A 16,152-nucleotide genomic window follows, 5' to 3' on the forward strand; every position below is an offset into this window, starting at 1 on the left:
CGATGGTCCATGAGTAATGAGGGAGGCATAGCGAAATAAATTAGTTGGTAAAACGTATTTACCATCTGGTCCTACATAAACCCCTTGCTCATGGGTCACCCCATATCTTATCCATTTTTGCTTTTCCTGCTTAGTGCTCAACTCTTGCATGACCTGTAAGGTTTGTAGATTAAGGTTATCTGATGGTTGCAAGTCTGTTTCAAGTGCAAAAGCGGATGTTAAAGCAATTTCCTTTGCGGTCTTATCAGCTAGGACGTTCCCTAATGCTACCGGATCTTTAGCACTAGCGTGAGCCGCGCATTTGCAAATTGCTAGCCTGCTAGGTAGTTGGATAGCTTGTAAAAGATCTAAGATTAGGTTTTTATGCGTGATTTCTTTTCCCAAAGCAGTGACCATTCCCCTATTTTTCCATTGCTGGGCAAAGACATGCACCGTAGAAAAAGCATACTGACTATCTGTATAGATAGTGGCTGCTTTACCTTCCGACAAAGTGCATGCCCTGGTCAAATCAATCAATTCTGCTGTTTGTGCGGACAAGTTCCTGGGGAGAGGATTAGCTTCTATGATGTGTGTACCAGTTGTTACTGCATAACCTACTTGGGTGTTACCTATCTCATTTTTACGGGCCGACCCATCGACAAATAAGGTCCAGTCAGAACTCGGTAAGGGTTGATCCTTGAGGTCAGGTCTAGGTAAAACATTCGCATGAATCATGTCCAGACACACATGTGGAGTTCCATCAGCCAGTGTGGGGAGGAGAGTAGCCGGGTTTAGGGTAGTACATCGTTCTATAGTCATGTGAGGTTGAGACAACAAAATAGTCATACACGATAAGTGTCTGCTTGGAGATAGAAAAGTTAACTTATCCTGCAGCAGAATTGCTGCTACTGAATGCAGTACTCGCAAGGTTAGTAGATGAAATAAAATAAGTGTCGCCGAAGCTTGAATGGCTAATGCCGCCGCCACCACTGCCTGCACGCAGTGTGGTAATGATCGTGCGACAGCATCCAGTTTACTCGAATAAAAAGCCAGGGGTCTGAGTTTGTCCCCATGCGACTGCAACAGGACGGATGTCATGTATCCGCCTTTACAGTCCACAGTCTGAATAAAAGGTTTGGAATAATCAGGGAAACCTAGAACTGCTGAACTTGCTATCAATTGTTTGATCTGAGTAAACGCTTGAATGGACCTATCCGTCCAAGAAATGGGATCATTTGCCGCCATTGGGAGTGCAAAGATCAGATCCGATAAAGGACCTACTTCTCAGCATAGTTAGATATCCAACTATGGCAAAAGTTAGTAATCCCCAAAAATGACATAATTTCCTTTTTTGTGAGGGGCATAGGTGCCTGGTGAAGAGCTTCCTTTCTAGTACCATCAAGTTGCCTGCCTTGGTTAGATATTAAATAACCCAAATAGCATACCTCTAGTTTACAAAATTGTAATTTAGACTTATTTACCTTGTGTCCTTCTGCTAAAAAATGTAGAAGCCGCAGGGAGTCCGTTTTACAGGCAGATTCTGTAGGGGCAGCCAGCAGGATGTCGCTCACGCACAGCAATAGATGGCTTCCATGCTTCGGTGAAAATTGAGCCAGGTTCGCTGACATTTCTTGAGAAAATACAGTAGGACTTTCACAGTAACCATGAGGTAACTGTGTGTATGTTTAACGTTTGCCCATAAATGTGAAGGCGAACCAAAACCTGCTATCCTCATGTAATGGGATAGAGAAAAATGCATTACTGATGTCAATAACTGTAAAATATTGGTCTGTAGGAAGGATATCATTCAGTAGGACAGACAGATCTGGAACTACTGGGGCCCTTGGTACTATGGCTGCATTAACAGCCTGTAAATCCTGTACTATCCTCCAGGTTCCGTCTGGCTTCCTTACTGGAAACAAAGGCGTATTACATGGTGAATCTGCGCATGGGATCAAGACCCCTGCCCATAGTAATGCTTCAATTACCAGAGAAATTCCTCCTTCTGCTATTTTGCTCAACGGGTACTGTCGTTTGTGTGGTCTGTAATCAGATTTAGGTGTGATTTTGATCGCACCTGCTGTTTTCATTAATACTATATCATGTTGCCCAGTCAACCACAAAGACTGTGGTATAGTCCGCAAATCATTTTCTTCTTGCGGACTCAGCATGAAGAGTCAGCTGGGCAACATCCTATCCTCCCTCAAATGTACTGTGGGTCTAGCCTGCATAACCCAATTCAACTTTTGTACCTGAACCCCCCTGCTTTGTAACTGTTCTTCCGACAAGGTACTCCATTCCATTACCTTTTTACCTACAGAGACCCAAGCCTGTTCTTCCTCTTTCGTTACAGATACATGCGGTGTAAGATTACTCCTAAAAAGAGCTAGCATATCTTTCGTGAGACTGCATGTGGCTGCAGAGTTTCCTAATTTATCCCAGTACAGTTGCTTTAAAACAATCTTCGTGATTTTATATTTAAAAAACAGTGTTTCATATACCGTATCAGGACCTATCAATTTTCTATAGTACATTGTACAGTGCAACTGTTCTGCCTTCACTGGTGGTTGATGACCATACTTACTTAAAGCCAAATTTAGTAAGTCATTTGTTATGCTTTGAGGACCTGTAGAGACCAAATCATTACTGTACCAGTAATGTAAATCTCCCTGCCCTTCTTGCAAAAATGCAGCTTCAAATTGTACTCGCTTGGCCTGTATACCATGGGCTGTGGGGACTGCCGCTATACCAAAAACATGCATTAGGTCCCTTCCTAACAAATTAACAGGGCAAATGTGTGAAATAATTACACGAAACCTAATGGTCTGGTTTGTTTGAGGGTCTGTGAACCACAGCGGTCGAGACAGCGGTTCTTTATAAATCCGTCCATTTGTCGCTTTTACTAATACATAATCACTCGTGGCTGCATCAGATGGCACAGCAGTATGTTTTAGCAAGGTCCTAGTTGCTCCCGAATCACACAAGAATTCTACTTCTTGTCCTTCAAGCTGCAAACTAATCACAGGTTGCACCTCCAGTTGCATAGTTGACGCTAATGCTGTCAAGTTGACAACTTGATATTCTCCATCAGCAGAAAAACTGCTTTGCTCATGTTCCCATCCTGCACATTCCCCTTTGGTCTCTTCGTTCCCCTCCTCATAACCTTCCATAATTTCATCAGGTGGCCCTGGCCACCCTTCCTCACCATCATATAGTCATGCTGAGGACTGCGCCGGTGCCTGTGAGGCACCCGGTTGTCCCAAGCTACGACAATCTCTTGCAAAATGCCCTTTCTTACCACACTTAAAACATTCCCCCCTCCTTACCCTTCCCTCGTAATCCTCAGAGTGTCCTACATTTCCTCACCCCCTGCCTCTGCCCCTTCCTCTGCCCCTATTAGGTTGACCTTGCAGCAACATAATCGTGCCATCCGAATTAACCGTGAGGGTCTGTGCTTGTTTCTTCTTTTTATCCACTATATACTTCTCCGCATGCCTAGCATATTCTAACAGTGGTTGTAACCATGCTTTTCTGTGGTCTATCATATGTTTAGTAATAAAATTACTAATCTGGGATCTACACCCTTTCAAAAAGGCATTCTTTAACTGTTGTTCATATGATGAGTCTGTCTCCTGATTAGTGGGCACTTCTATGCCACTATGGTCATCAAAAATAACAGTTAAACGCTGTAAATAATGGTCTTTCTCGTCATCGGACTGTACGCATTGATTAATGCGTGTCCAGTCCACACGTGCCTTCCATTTTTCTGCGACCCGCTCAAGTAACTTTTTAAGTTGCCTCTCAAATTCTGCAGTATCATGACCAAGGGGCTCCCCGTCCTCCGTAAGGGGTTTCCAATCTCCACAGATAAGGTGCCAGTCAGGACCTAAAATCTGTCGGAGTACCTGTTCAATTTCAATACTATTAAGTTTATAACTTATTTGCATACCGTGCATGTCATCTGCAAATTTCTTCATATTGTCTTTTGGGTGGGGGATTCCTTCTACAGCCTTTCTAATGTCTTCTTTAGTCCAGGGGCGGTAAACCAGGATTGTAGGACCCTGTCCGTCCATTCCTGCCTGTGGGTTTGCTACCTGAATCAAAGGGTATTCGCTCTCACTATCTGGCACCGGCTTATCCTTTATTCTCCACTCACCACCCCCTACCTTTCGGTTTCGCAGCTCTAGGAAAGTGCCAGGAGTTTTCTGCAATATTATGGGTTGTAACAGAGGGTAAATGGCGGAGGGGACCTTCTCTTTTTCACTTTCCTGATATTGTGGCGGCCCAGCCGCCCCTCCCCCCTCCGCCGCTCCTTCCACAAGGTAGGCCGGGGCTGAAGGATTACGATGAATAGGTACGGTGGTTTCGTCATCTTCTTTGTTAACAAAAAACGTGGATTTTGCACTTGAATCATCCTTTGTAGCCATATTTTTAATAAGATATATTTTATTTGCCTCCTCAAGCCATTTTTGTGGCTGTGGAAAACCCACCTTCTTTTGGTCTTTTACTCTACTGCTCATGCCTCTGCGCAGGTCCCTTACCAACCTCTGACATTGGTACTTATCTAATTTTCCTGAAAACTGATACTCCGTCTTCCATTTGTCTAAATATTTTAGATTTTTTGGATGTAATTTAAACATATGTTGTTCATCTTTACTAACTTCAGTTTTTTCTGTTGAACAGCAACTATTTCCTGTTCCCATTTCCCTTATTTAAAAGAGAAAGTATTCCTTTTTCCTGAGATCTCTAGCTCTCTTTAGAATTTTTACTTAAAGATAGTCCTTTTTTAACAAACAATTGTCCCTTATGACTAGTCCCTTCCTTTTTCCCTATCCTTTAAAAAAAGGGAAAGCTTACCTTGCTGTGAGTCTTCCACCCTTTCGTTCATCACCGTCTCGCGGATTGAATCAAGAGCGACTGGCCTCTACTTACGACAAGATTTCGTCGGAGGTCTTTCACTTATCAGGGAGTCTGTGATTCGTTCTCCCTCCCTGTACAGGTTTTCAGTCCCTCTTGTGTGATTCGCACCGTGAAGAGGTGGCCCCACGTTGGGCGCCAGAAAATGTTAAAAGAAAAACACTTATTTCTCCAACATTCACCAGAAGAAACACAGCGATTTCGATAAGCAAATAAAAAGCTTTATTTACATGCATGGAGACCTGCCACATCGATGGTGGAATGTCAGCAGTCTAACTTCTGTACAAACTGCAGGGGTTTTTATAGCCCCTTCTGCACGTACACATACATACTCAACAAGATGTTTATCAGCCACTGAGTTTCAGTTAAGACAGAAATATGCAAGGGTCAGTTTCAGTTAAGACAGAAATATGCAAGGGTCATAAGATAATTACAAGTTCTGTTCTTTCTCAGACTGCAGGTTAACATCTGCACATTTTTTCATGGTCAGCCTGTTTAAACAGGTCAAACAGTTCTTTTAGAAATTCTTTCTTTGCACACAAGATAGTTTAACCCTTATTATGCCTGATACAAAGTAGTTGTTCATACAGAATTTTATTACAAAAAGCCTTAATAAAAGCCAGAGACAATGCCTGGAAAAACTGGAAAAAGAATAACACTATCCAAGACAGGCAGAAATATCAAGAACTACAAAATAAGGCCAAAACCCAAACAAAAGTTGATAAAAAGAACTGCTACTTATGCATCCAAAACAAGCACTCTAGAAACACCCAAATGTTCTGGCAGGCCATCAATACCCTTCTAAAACTGGGCAAAACCACCACCCCATCTCCCAACAACAATTCTGATAATGATAGCAAAGCTTCAGAATTCAACCATTACTTCACAGAATCTATCCTTGCACTATCTATCCAACTATCCCAACAAGAACACTAAAACCACTCCAACTGTAGAACAAACTAACATACCCACCTTCATACTCTCACCTGTACCAACCTCTTCAGTTAAAAAGCTACTCTCTAAACTAAAACCCACCACACTCGCAGCAGATGGTTTACCCACAAATGTGCTAAAATTAGCTGCAGAATCACTAGCCACCCTGTCTCAATTCTTATAAACTGCTCTATACAAGAAACCTACGTACCCCATCTATGGAAAGTGTCACATATAATTCCCCTTCACAAAGGTGGAAACTCCTATGAACTATCAAACTACCGGCCAATTGCTATCCTGTCCCCCCTTTCCAAACTTCTGGAGAAATGTATTCACACCCAGGTAATGCACTTCTTATCCTCACATAACATCCTCTCCCCCACACAGCATGGTTTCCGCCCAAACCATAGCACAACCACTGCTCTACTCTCCTTTGCCAATCAGATTAACCATCTAAGAAACGACAACAAATTTGTCTCAGCCATATTCCTAGATCTATCAAAAGCGTTTGATATGGTCTCCCATAACCTACTCTTAGACACTCTGTCAACCTTATCCTTCGACCCCTCTATTACTTCATGGTTTAGAAGCTCTCTCTCTGACTGAAAACAATCAGTTAAATGGCAAAGTACACTATCGCCTCTATTATCAACTACTATAGGCGTCCCACAAGGATCAGTACTGGGTCCTCCACTATTCACCATGTTTACTAACAAACTACATACGTCTACCTTGCATGCATCACTTGTACAGTATGCAGATGACTCCACCCTAATCTGCTCAGCCCCATCCATAACCACTCTTTAAAAGCTTACCCAAGAATCCTTCTACTCCGTGGGGCAACATATTACCGATATCCAACTCATTCTAAACCCCAACAAGACCAAATTACTCCTTTTTACCACCAATAAATCCAAATCCACACCTCCTACCTTCATTATCCCCTCCAAAAACAGGACCACAATCTCCCCCTCCCCTCACACTAAGCTGTTCGGGGTTGAAATAGATAACACTCTAAACTTTAATGTCCATATCTCACAAATCATCACAAAGGTACATAAAAAACTAGGAACCCTATACAAACACAGTTGATATCAGACCAAGCTAGAACCTCCTTAGCCCAAACCCACCTTTTGTCTATCCTAATGTATGCATCACCAATCCTAATTCATATCAAGAAAACAGACCTAAACAAACTAGAGTCATGTTACAATAAAATTGCAAAATTTGCTAACATCTCCACTTTTAGAAGTCATCACTGTCTTGCCTTGAAGCAACTACAGTGGTTAGAACTCCCTCAGCTAATTACCTATCACCAATTAGTCCTCACCTTCAACATAATAAGGAACCCTCAGAAAACCCCAGCCCCTCAGCTAATTACCTATCACCAATTAGTCCTCACCTTCAACATAATAAGGAACCCTCAGAAAACCCCAGCCCTAAACCAACTTCTAAACCAAGATTCTGGAAATCGCTCTCTACACTCATCCAACAAAACCATGCTCTGCATAACAAAAGCCAATAACACTGCAGGGAAAAGTCTGTTCTCCCACATCATTGCTAGGGAATGGAATAACCTCCCCCAAACCATCTCCTCTGCTCCATCCATCTCACTTTTCAAGACATCACTAAAGTCTCAACTCTTGCAATCATGGCTCTGTCCCTTTATCACATAAAATATTTTCTGCTCTCCTCCTAACTTGACACACCTCATCTCCTCACTGCTTACCTCAGTTATTCTGTACTACTCAAATACTCCCTATCAGGAACTACTATCCTACAAAATACTTCTCACGCCATGACACATCTACCGAAAAGCATTATTTTCCGGATTCCATTCCTTCATTTTTATGCTTTGTAAAGTTTTGCTATCTATATACCAAGCTTGCTCAAATCAAACTAAGGTACGAAAAATCTCCTTGACTGTATATATGCCACTGTATAGAAATTTTCTGTCAATCGTGGATTATGTGTTGTCATATAAAGACATGGAACTCTGATTGTATATATGCCTCTGTAGAGAATTTTTTTTGTCATTTGTTGTATTTTTACTGTTATGGAGCTTTTCTCCCTGGGCCTCCACTGTAAATGAACCTTGTTCCAGTCAGACTTTCCCGGTAAATAAATGTAAAATAAAATAAATAAAATAAACCTGAAATCCTTCTTACACAATCAAGCAGCTGTTTGCTACATGGCTAGAAGAACGTTTGGCCAGAACATCCCCTTCTCCCTGACAGAACATTGTTTTGTTATGTTGTGGTATGCACACTGCTGTTTCTGGGCCGTTTCCGTGAACGAAGTGACATTATTGACGTTCTTTAAGGTGACAGCATTTTTTTGCAGTTTTCAACAGTCGACATTGTTAATGTCATAAAAGTCGTATTCGAACATCTCATTTTCACATATGTCACTGTCACGTAAGTAAATTTCCATTTTTTGATAGTAAACTGGTCTGTAACAGCTACTTATACATACAGATGTGAGTGCTACAGGCTGCATCTGCTGCTGCAGGCAATAGGCACAGACAGAGAGTGTGAACTCTTTTTGGAGGACAACAAGCTGTAACGGTAACTGTGTGAGCTGTGCCAGCCTTGTTGTAGAGGCAGAGCCAGAGTGAGGGGTACGCCTTCCACAAATGAAGGCATGTGTTTAAAGGGGCACTGGCTCAGATTTTTTGCTAGAGAAGTTTGTTTACATTTCAGTACTCCGTAAGTCACATGTTCAGCTAGAGGCAAGGTTCAAAGAGCCTTTTCAGCATACTGCAGGTCAGATTACACAAACTCTCAGTGGGAGTTATTAGAGGAAATGCTTAGAACTTATTGCAGCCAGTTTGCCCTTTTGTGTTTTCCTTCCCCCACTCATGAGCAATTAGATTAGCTGAATGACTTAATTTTACTCAGCTAGAAATGCTATCTTGTCACACACAGACCTGGAGCCTCATTAGCAATGAAGTGATAGTTACTTTACTATTTACTTGTTTTTGCAAAACTGTGTCCATTAAGTATTCAAGCCTAGGCAATAGTATTTTTCATGCTTGTTGCTACAAATATTTTCCCCTCCACTAGCAATTATTTTTTCATACAGTCTGTTATTAGTGTTGATTGTGTGTGTGTGTGTGAGAGTGATAATGTAGGTGCGCTTTTATAATCATACAGATTTTCCCTCATTTTACAGCACAGCATTGCTTTGGATAGTTGTGCCTTGCAAAGAAACATGTTGACTAACAAATGCAAGTATTCTAAAATAATAAAATTATTTTGCATCTTTTCTCGAAATATGTCATGCAGCTTTGGAACTGAATCTATTTACTGCTCTAAAAGTATTTTCTCATTAGCTGATGCTGTATGTTGTCCTTCAGAAATCACACCATAACTATTTGTCTAATAGTGATTCCATCCTATCTTTCCTGAATGTTTGGCTGAAGTACAGTTAGTTTACACTGATTAGCATTTGAATGCTGAAGCAAATGCAGTCTATACATTTCACCATATACTTTTCAGTACCATTCCTAGTATATTTAAGTAGGTAAAACACACACCTACATTCGCGGAGGCTCTCAGTAAAAACCTGCCCAAGCAACATGGACCTCCAGAACAGAAACACAAGCAACCTCCACCCCCCAACACAACCCAAATGAGACATAGCCCACAAACTCAATGTGCCACTCAACCACAGCCCATAAGGCATAACAACGTACCAAACACTCTAGTCATAGGTGACTCTATAGTCAGGCACACTGATGTTCCACTCACCAGGTTAAACAAGGAGAAAGTTACTGTCAACTGCCTGTTGGTTGCCAGGATCCACCACATAACGTGCACTCAGGTCACTAAACAACATAGGTTCATAGGTTGGTACTAGGCTATTGGCCCTAGAGCCTATGCAAGCCTAGCCATAACAATTCCCTGGATATTTCTTCCCACAATATTTACTTCTCTGGACCCCTGTCTAGCAGGGCGACTGACATGATCCCTGGGGTGAATTTCCTATCGCCCATCCAATTATCAAGGTTCCTTTTGAAGAGGGCCGAGGAGGCACTCTGCTTGACATGTACGGGCAGTCTATTCGAGTATGGGGAGTCTCTGGGTCAGGAACCTATCCCTCCAGCATGTTTTGTTCATTGTGATGGCAAGATTTAGATCCCTGGAGCATGTGGCTCTGAGGGATTGGGATTTCTTTAAGTGGAGCAGGTTTGACATGGCCTTGTATGTTAAGCAGAGATTGCCTCTGAGTAGACGATATGCCACAGAGTATAGCTGGAGTTTTTTTAGACTGTCAGCATATGGCATCTGCTTTTGGTCTGTGATTCTTTTAGTGAGATATTTCTGTGGCCTTTCCAGCTGTTGCAGATGTCTTGTGAGGTACATACCAAACGGGGCATTATACTCCTATAATGGGTCTAATGAGGGATGAGTACAGTGGGACAATGACCTCCTTTTTTCTGGATGAAAAGCCCTTAGGTGTGCCACATAGAAGGATTTCCTGACTGTTGTGGTGATGTGGTTATCGAAAGTGAGACCACTGTCCACTTGTGTCCCTAAGTCTCTCATCACACTTTCGATGTTTAGTGTCCTGCCACCTATGTGGTAATTCATGGGTACATGTTTTTTCCAAAGGGGATAACTATATATTTCTTGGCATTAAGCTTGAGCCCATGGCTCTGGCACCAGGCATCTGTTTCTGTAAGGCCCTTTTGTAGAATATCTACATAATTTGGGGATTCAATAATGGCTCTCAGTTTGCAGTCATCTGCGAACTTTGTTAGCCAGAGTCCCTTAGTGTTGGCCTGTACTTCAGAAAAGTAGATGCCAAAGAAGAGTGGTCCCAGGACTGAACCCTGAGGTACTCCACTTGTCTGGAGCTGGATTTGGAGTCGGCTACTTTTACAGTCTGGGTTCTGTCAGTAAGCCAGTTGGCAACCCATCGAGTGACGTAGGGATTTATGCCCAGCTTGGTAAGTTTATCTATGATTCCAGAGTGGGGGATGGTGTCGAAGGCCTTGGCGAGGTCCGGATAGGCTGTGTGGACCGCCTTACCCTTGTCCACAGCTCTGGAGACTGATTTGAAGAAGTCAATCAGACTCAGGAGAAAAGATCAGCCCTTCACAAACCCAAACTTGGTGGGGTCCAGTGTTTGAAGGTTGCCAATGTCTTTGTTTATAAGTTCCATGATAATGTGTTCCATGCCCTTGCAGATCAGGCTTGTCAGACTGATGGGACGGTAGTTCCCGGGATCCAAGGTGGATCCTCCCTTGTGGAGCGGGATAACTGTAGCTGTGTGTCACTCAGTGGGCACGAAGCCTGAGGTGAGGCTATGATTAAACATGACACTTGGGTGAGGTGCCAGTTCATTTTGTAGTTCATGTAGTACACAGCCTGAGATGTCATCTGGTCCCATGGATGCTGTATTCTTAGCTTTGGAGAGTGTGGTTTCTACATGTGTGTCCGTGATTATTAGAATTTGGCAATCTTTTGGTATTGAGATGGGCCCTTTAGGGGGTGAGAGGGGGTGAAGTTGGCACTAAATCAATCTGCCAGGATATTGGCAATATCCTTGGGATCAGTATATTTAATGCCATTCTGTTGTAGCTCAGAGCATGTCTGAGCATTGCCATTTAGATTCTTGACATAACTATAGAATGTCTTGTGGTTGTCTTTGGAATCTTTTTTTATTTTCATAACTAGCTTTTGAGGATTTTATGAGGGATCTCAGCTTCTTACTGAGGCTGGTGAGGGAGTTTTTTGCATCCTGAGATTTTCCTCTTTTCTACAACAGTTTCTTCCTTCTGTTGTATAGTTTGCTTATAGCAGGGGACCACCAGATTGGCTTCCTTTTTTTGGAGAAGAGCATTTTGGTTCTATTTGGGATGGCACGATTCATGCATGAGTCGATGTGCTCGTACAGTGCCATAGTGTAAGATTCTGCAGTCGAACTTCCAGATCCCGTCTGCGTGGGTGTAGTTTGTCACCTCTGACTTCAGTAGCATGAAGTTGGCTTTGGAGAAGTTTTTTAAGGAGGTTTCCTTACTGGGGGGTGGGGGTGGTATATGGATGTCAAAGGTGATTTGCTTATGGTCAGACCTGACCAATGAGGGGGTGACCACTGGTGTGGAACATCTATCTCCCATGTTGGTAATGACCAGGTCTAGGATATTGGAGCCCCTGGTGGGACAATGGTTTAGTTGATCTAGGGTGTTGGAATTTATGAATTCCAAGAACCGTTGGGGAAAAGGAGTTGGTACCGGAGTAGTTTTCCCAATTAATGGCAGGGTAGTTGAAATCACCCAGTATTAGGGTGTTTGGTTGTATCTTAATATTTTCTAGTATGATTAGAAAGGTGTAGTGAGACTCTTGGGGCATGGTGGGGGATCTGTAGCAAGCTACAGTTTGGATTGCAACAAGTACAAATATGACTGTCATTATCCATGTTGGTGTGAATGACCTGAGATGTACCTCCCTGGACTACATGAAAAGGGACATGGAGGAGCTGTCCAATCTTGTAGCCCAGGCAGGTATGACCCTAGCCCTGAGTAGTATCCTGCCATCACCCAGAATGATACCACAGTACAAGGACAAAATGATTGACTTCAACAATTGACTAAGCTTCTGGTGTCATTCTAAGGGGATCCAGTGTCTGCCTGGGATGACATGATCGACAAGCCATGATGCTTTGCCAGAGATGGCCTGCACCTGTCGCCCCCTGGGATTCCGGATACTGGATAAGGCTCTAGCCACCCCTATAGTACCTTTTTAGGCAAGGTTCAAATGACAAAATTCACCGCCGTAACCGGTACAGGCAAGAAGAATCTGAGGGTATTGCTACTCAATGCTAGAAGTCTAAACGTCAAAATGCATTCACTCGAGGCACTCCTTAAAATAGAGAACATCGACATCTGTGCAGTGACAGAGACCTGGTTCAAGGCTCCAGAGAGTACCCCTGCATTACCAGGCTATAATTCATACCACACCTTTCGGGCACCTAACCTGGACCGAAACACTAAAGGCGGAGACGTGTCCATATTCATTAAGGATATCCACACCTCCAGGCTAGTTGCTCAGCATAATGCATCCGCGATTATCCAAGTGCAACTACCTCTGGGCAAGACCGCAATCCAAATTGTAGCTTGCTACAGATCCCCCACCATGCCCCAGGATTCCCACTTCTCAATTCTTGATACACTGGAAAATATTAGGGTACAACCTAACACCCTAATAATGGGCGATTTCAACTACCCTACCATTAACTGGGAAAACTACTCATGTACCAAGTCTTTGTGCTCAACATTTTCTGGAATTCATAAATTCCAATGCCTTGGATCAACTTATCCACACCTCCACCAGGGGCAGAAATATCCTAGACCTGGTTATTACCAACATGGGCAACCGGTGCTCCACAGCAGAGGTCAATTCCTCATTGGTCAGATCCGACCACAAGCTAATCACCCTAGACATCCACATCCCTCCCCCACCCCCCATTAGGGAAACCACAGTAAAAAAAAAATTCTCCAAAGCCAACTTCACGCTTCTTAAGACAGAAGTGGCAAACTTCACGACACCCATGCTGACGGACAATAGAGGTATGACTGCTGAATCCTACACAAATGCACTTTAGAAGCACTTACACGAGTGCATGGATTGTGCAATCCCTAACAGAATCAAGATGCTTATAGGTTCATAGGGTGATACTAGGCTATCTGCCCTAGGGCATTTACAAGCCTAGCCAGAGTGTGTTTGGCTTTCGCCACCCTTCTTAGATTAGTTGACTGTGCCTCTGTATAGTAGGTCACAGAAGATAGCCCATTTAAGGTTAGTTTACCGTGCCTCTGTCTAGCAGTGACACAGAAGAGATCCCAGGGGTAAATTTATGATCTCCCATCCAAACGTCAAGATTCTTCTTGAAGAGGGTCATTGAGGGGCTCTGTCTGACATAGACTGGGATTTTGTTCCAGAGTGAGGGGAGCCTCTGGGATATGAATCTGTCCCTCCAGCATGTTCTATTTATTTCTGTGCTGAAGTTTGTCACTGGAGCGTGTAGTTCTGATGGATTTGGATTTCTTGAGGTGGAGCATGTCCATTTATTCTGGGTTGGACATGGCTTTATACATCAGGCACAGATTGCCTCTTGAGTAGGCAGTAAGCAACTGAGTAGAGCTGGAGTTTCTTTAGCACAACTGCATAGGGCATCTGTTTGAGTCCCTTGATCCTCTTGGTGAGGTACTTTTGGGGCCTTTCTAGTTGTAGCAGGTGTTGGGTAAGGTACATCCCAAATGGGGCATTGTATTCAATTATGGGCCTGATGAGTGATGAGTAGAGGGGCACAATGACCTCTCCTGATGTAGATGTGAATCCCTTTGTGATAAGGTGGGCTATATAGAATGTCTTTCTAACCACTTTGGCAATGTGATTATCAAATGAGAGATTGCAATCTACTTGGGTCCCCAAATCCCTAATTACTTCTTCCGTAGTTAATGGATTACCACCTATGTGGTAATTTGTGGGAACTTTGTTTTTCCCCAAAGGGGATGACTATGCACTTTTTGGCATTTAGCTTTAGGCCATGGCTCTGGCACCAGTTATCTGTCTCTGTGAGACCTTTTTGGAGGATGCTTGTGTCAGCAGGCGAGTCGATTATGGCTCTCAGTTTGCAGTCATCTGCAGACTTTGTCAGCCATAGTCCTCCTGTGTTAGCCTGTACCTCAGAGAAATATATACCGAACAAGAGAGGTTCTACTTGTTGTGAGTCTATCAAATTAAAGCAATTTTGGCTTTCTCACTTTGGTTTCTTTGCTGTTTTGGTCTCGAAATTGAGGATTACTACTTTGTACATCAAGATTTACGGACTTTGAACCTATTTCTCATGTCCGACACTAAATTTTGAGTGGCTGGTGACTTTGTCTACAGTTTCCTGTTCTTCTCGTGTATTTGCTCGAACAAGAGAGGTCCCAGGACTGAGCCTTGTGGGATGCCACTTGTAACTGGTTTAGAGTCTGACATGGCACTTGCAATTCTGACCATGTGGGTTCTATCCCTAAGCCAGTTTGCATCCCATCTTGTGACATAGGGGTTGATATTTAAGCTGGTGAGCTTATTTATGATGCCCGAGTGGGGTATTGTGTCGAAGGCTTTTGCAAGGTCAGGGTAGGCTGTGTGGACTACCTTCCCTTGGTCTATGGCCTTGGAGACTGTTTCAAAGAAATTGACCAGGTTCAAGAGGCAAGATCTGTCCTTAACAAAGCCAAATTGGGTAGGATCCAGTGTTTGGAGGTTCCCAATGTCTTTGTTTATGAGTTCCATGATTATACGCTCCATAACTTTGCAGACCAGGCTAGTTAGGCTTATAGGGCGATAGTTTCTGGGGTCCGTTGTGGCACAACCTTTATGGAGTGGGACCACTGTTGCTGTACGCCATTCTTTGGGTACATATCCTGTTGTAAGGCTGAGATTAAACAGTGATTGTAAGTGAGCATTCAGTTCTTCTTGGAGCTCATGTAAAACGCAGCCCGGGACACCGTCCGGTCCCATTGATGCTGTGTTTTTTGCTTTGGAGAGGGCAGCTCTCACCTGTGCGTCTGTGATGTCAGGGAGGCTACACTCTGTTGGGATAGTCATTTGCTCATTTGGGGGGGAGGGGGGGGGAAGTTTGCACTGAACCTGTTTGCCAGGATGTTGGCAATGTCTGTGGGTTCAGTGTATTTTTTGTCATTTTGCACTAACTCAGAGCATATCTGGGAGTTTCCACCCAGGTTTCTGACATAACTAAAGAAAGCCTTCTGATTATCTTCAGCGTCTTGTGCAATTTTTCTTTCAAAGCTAGCCTTAGATGATTTTATGAGGGATCGTAGTTTCTTGCTAGTACTGATCAGAGTTGCCTTCCCTTTCAGGGATTTTGCTCTATCATGTAATAGTTTCCTCCTTCTGTTGTACAGCTTATTTATGGCTGGAGTCCACCAGACAGGTCTCCTGCCTTTGGAGGAGTGTGTCTTGGTTTTATTTGGGATAGCACAATCCATGCATTCCTGTAGGTATCCATAGAATGCGTTTGTAAAGGATTCTGCGGTTTGGGCCGTATTTTCCACTGGCCCTGGGGCTTTGAAGGATTCCACCTTGGTTTAGAGAAGTGGGAAGTTTGCTTTTGAGAAGTTTTTGACCGTGGTTTCCTTTCCTGGGGTGGGGACGGGATACGGATGTCCATAGTGATTAATTTATGAACAGATCTTACCAATGAGGGGTATACCTCTGGTATGGAACAGAGTCCCCATGTTGGTGATGATCAGGTCCAATATGTTTTTCCCTCTTGTGGGAGTGGTGACCAGTTGTTCCATAG

Source organism: Protopterus annectens, chromosome 5.part0, assembly GCF_019279795.1.
Source record: "Protopterus annectens isolate FY-2018-M chromosome 5.part0, PAN1.0, whole genome shotgun sequence".
In the NCBI taxonomy this organism is placed as follows: Eukaryota; Metazoa; Chordata; order Ceratodontiformes; family Protopteridae; genus Protopterus; species Protopterus annectens.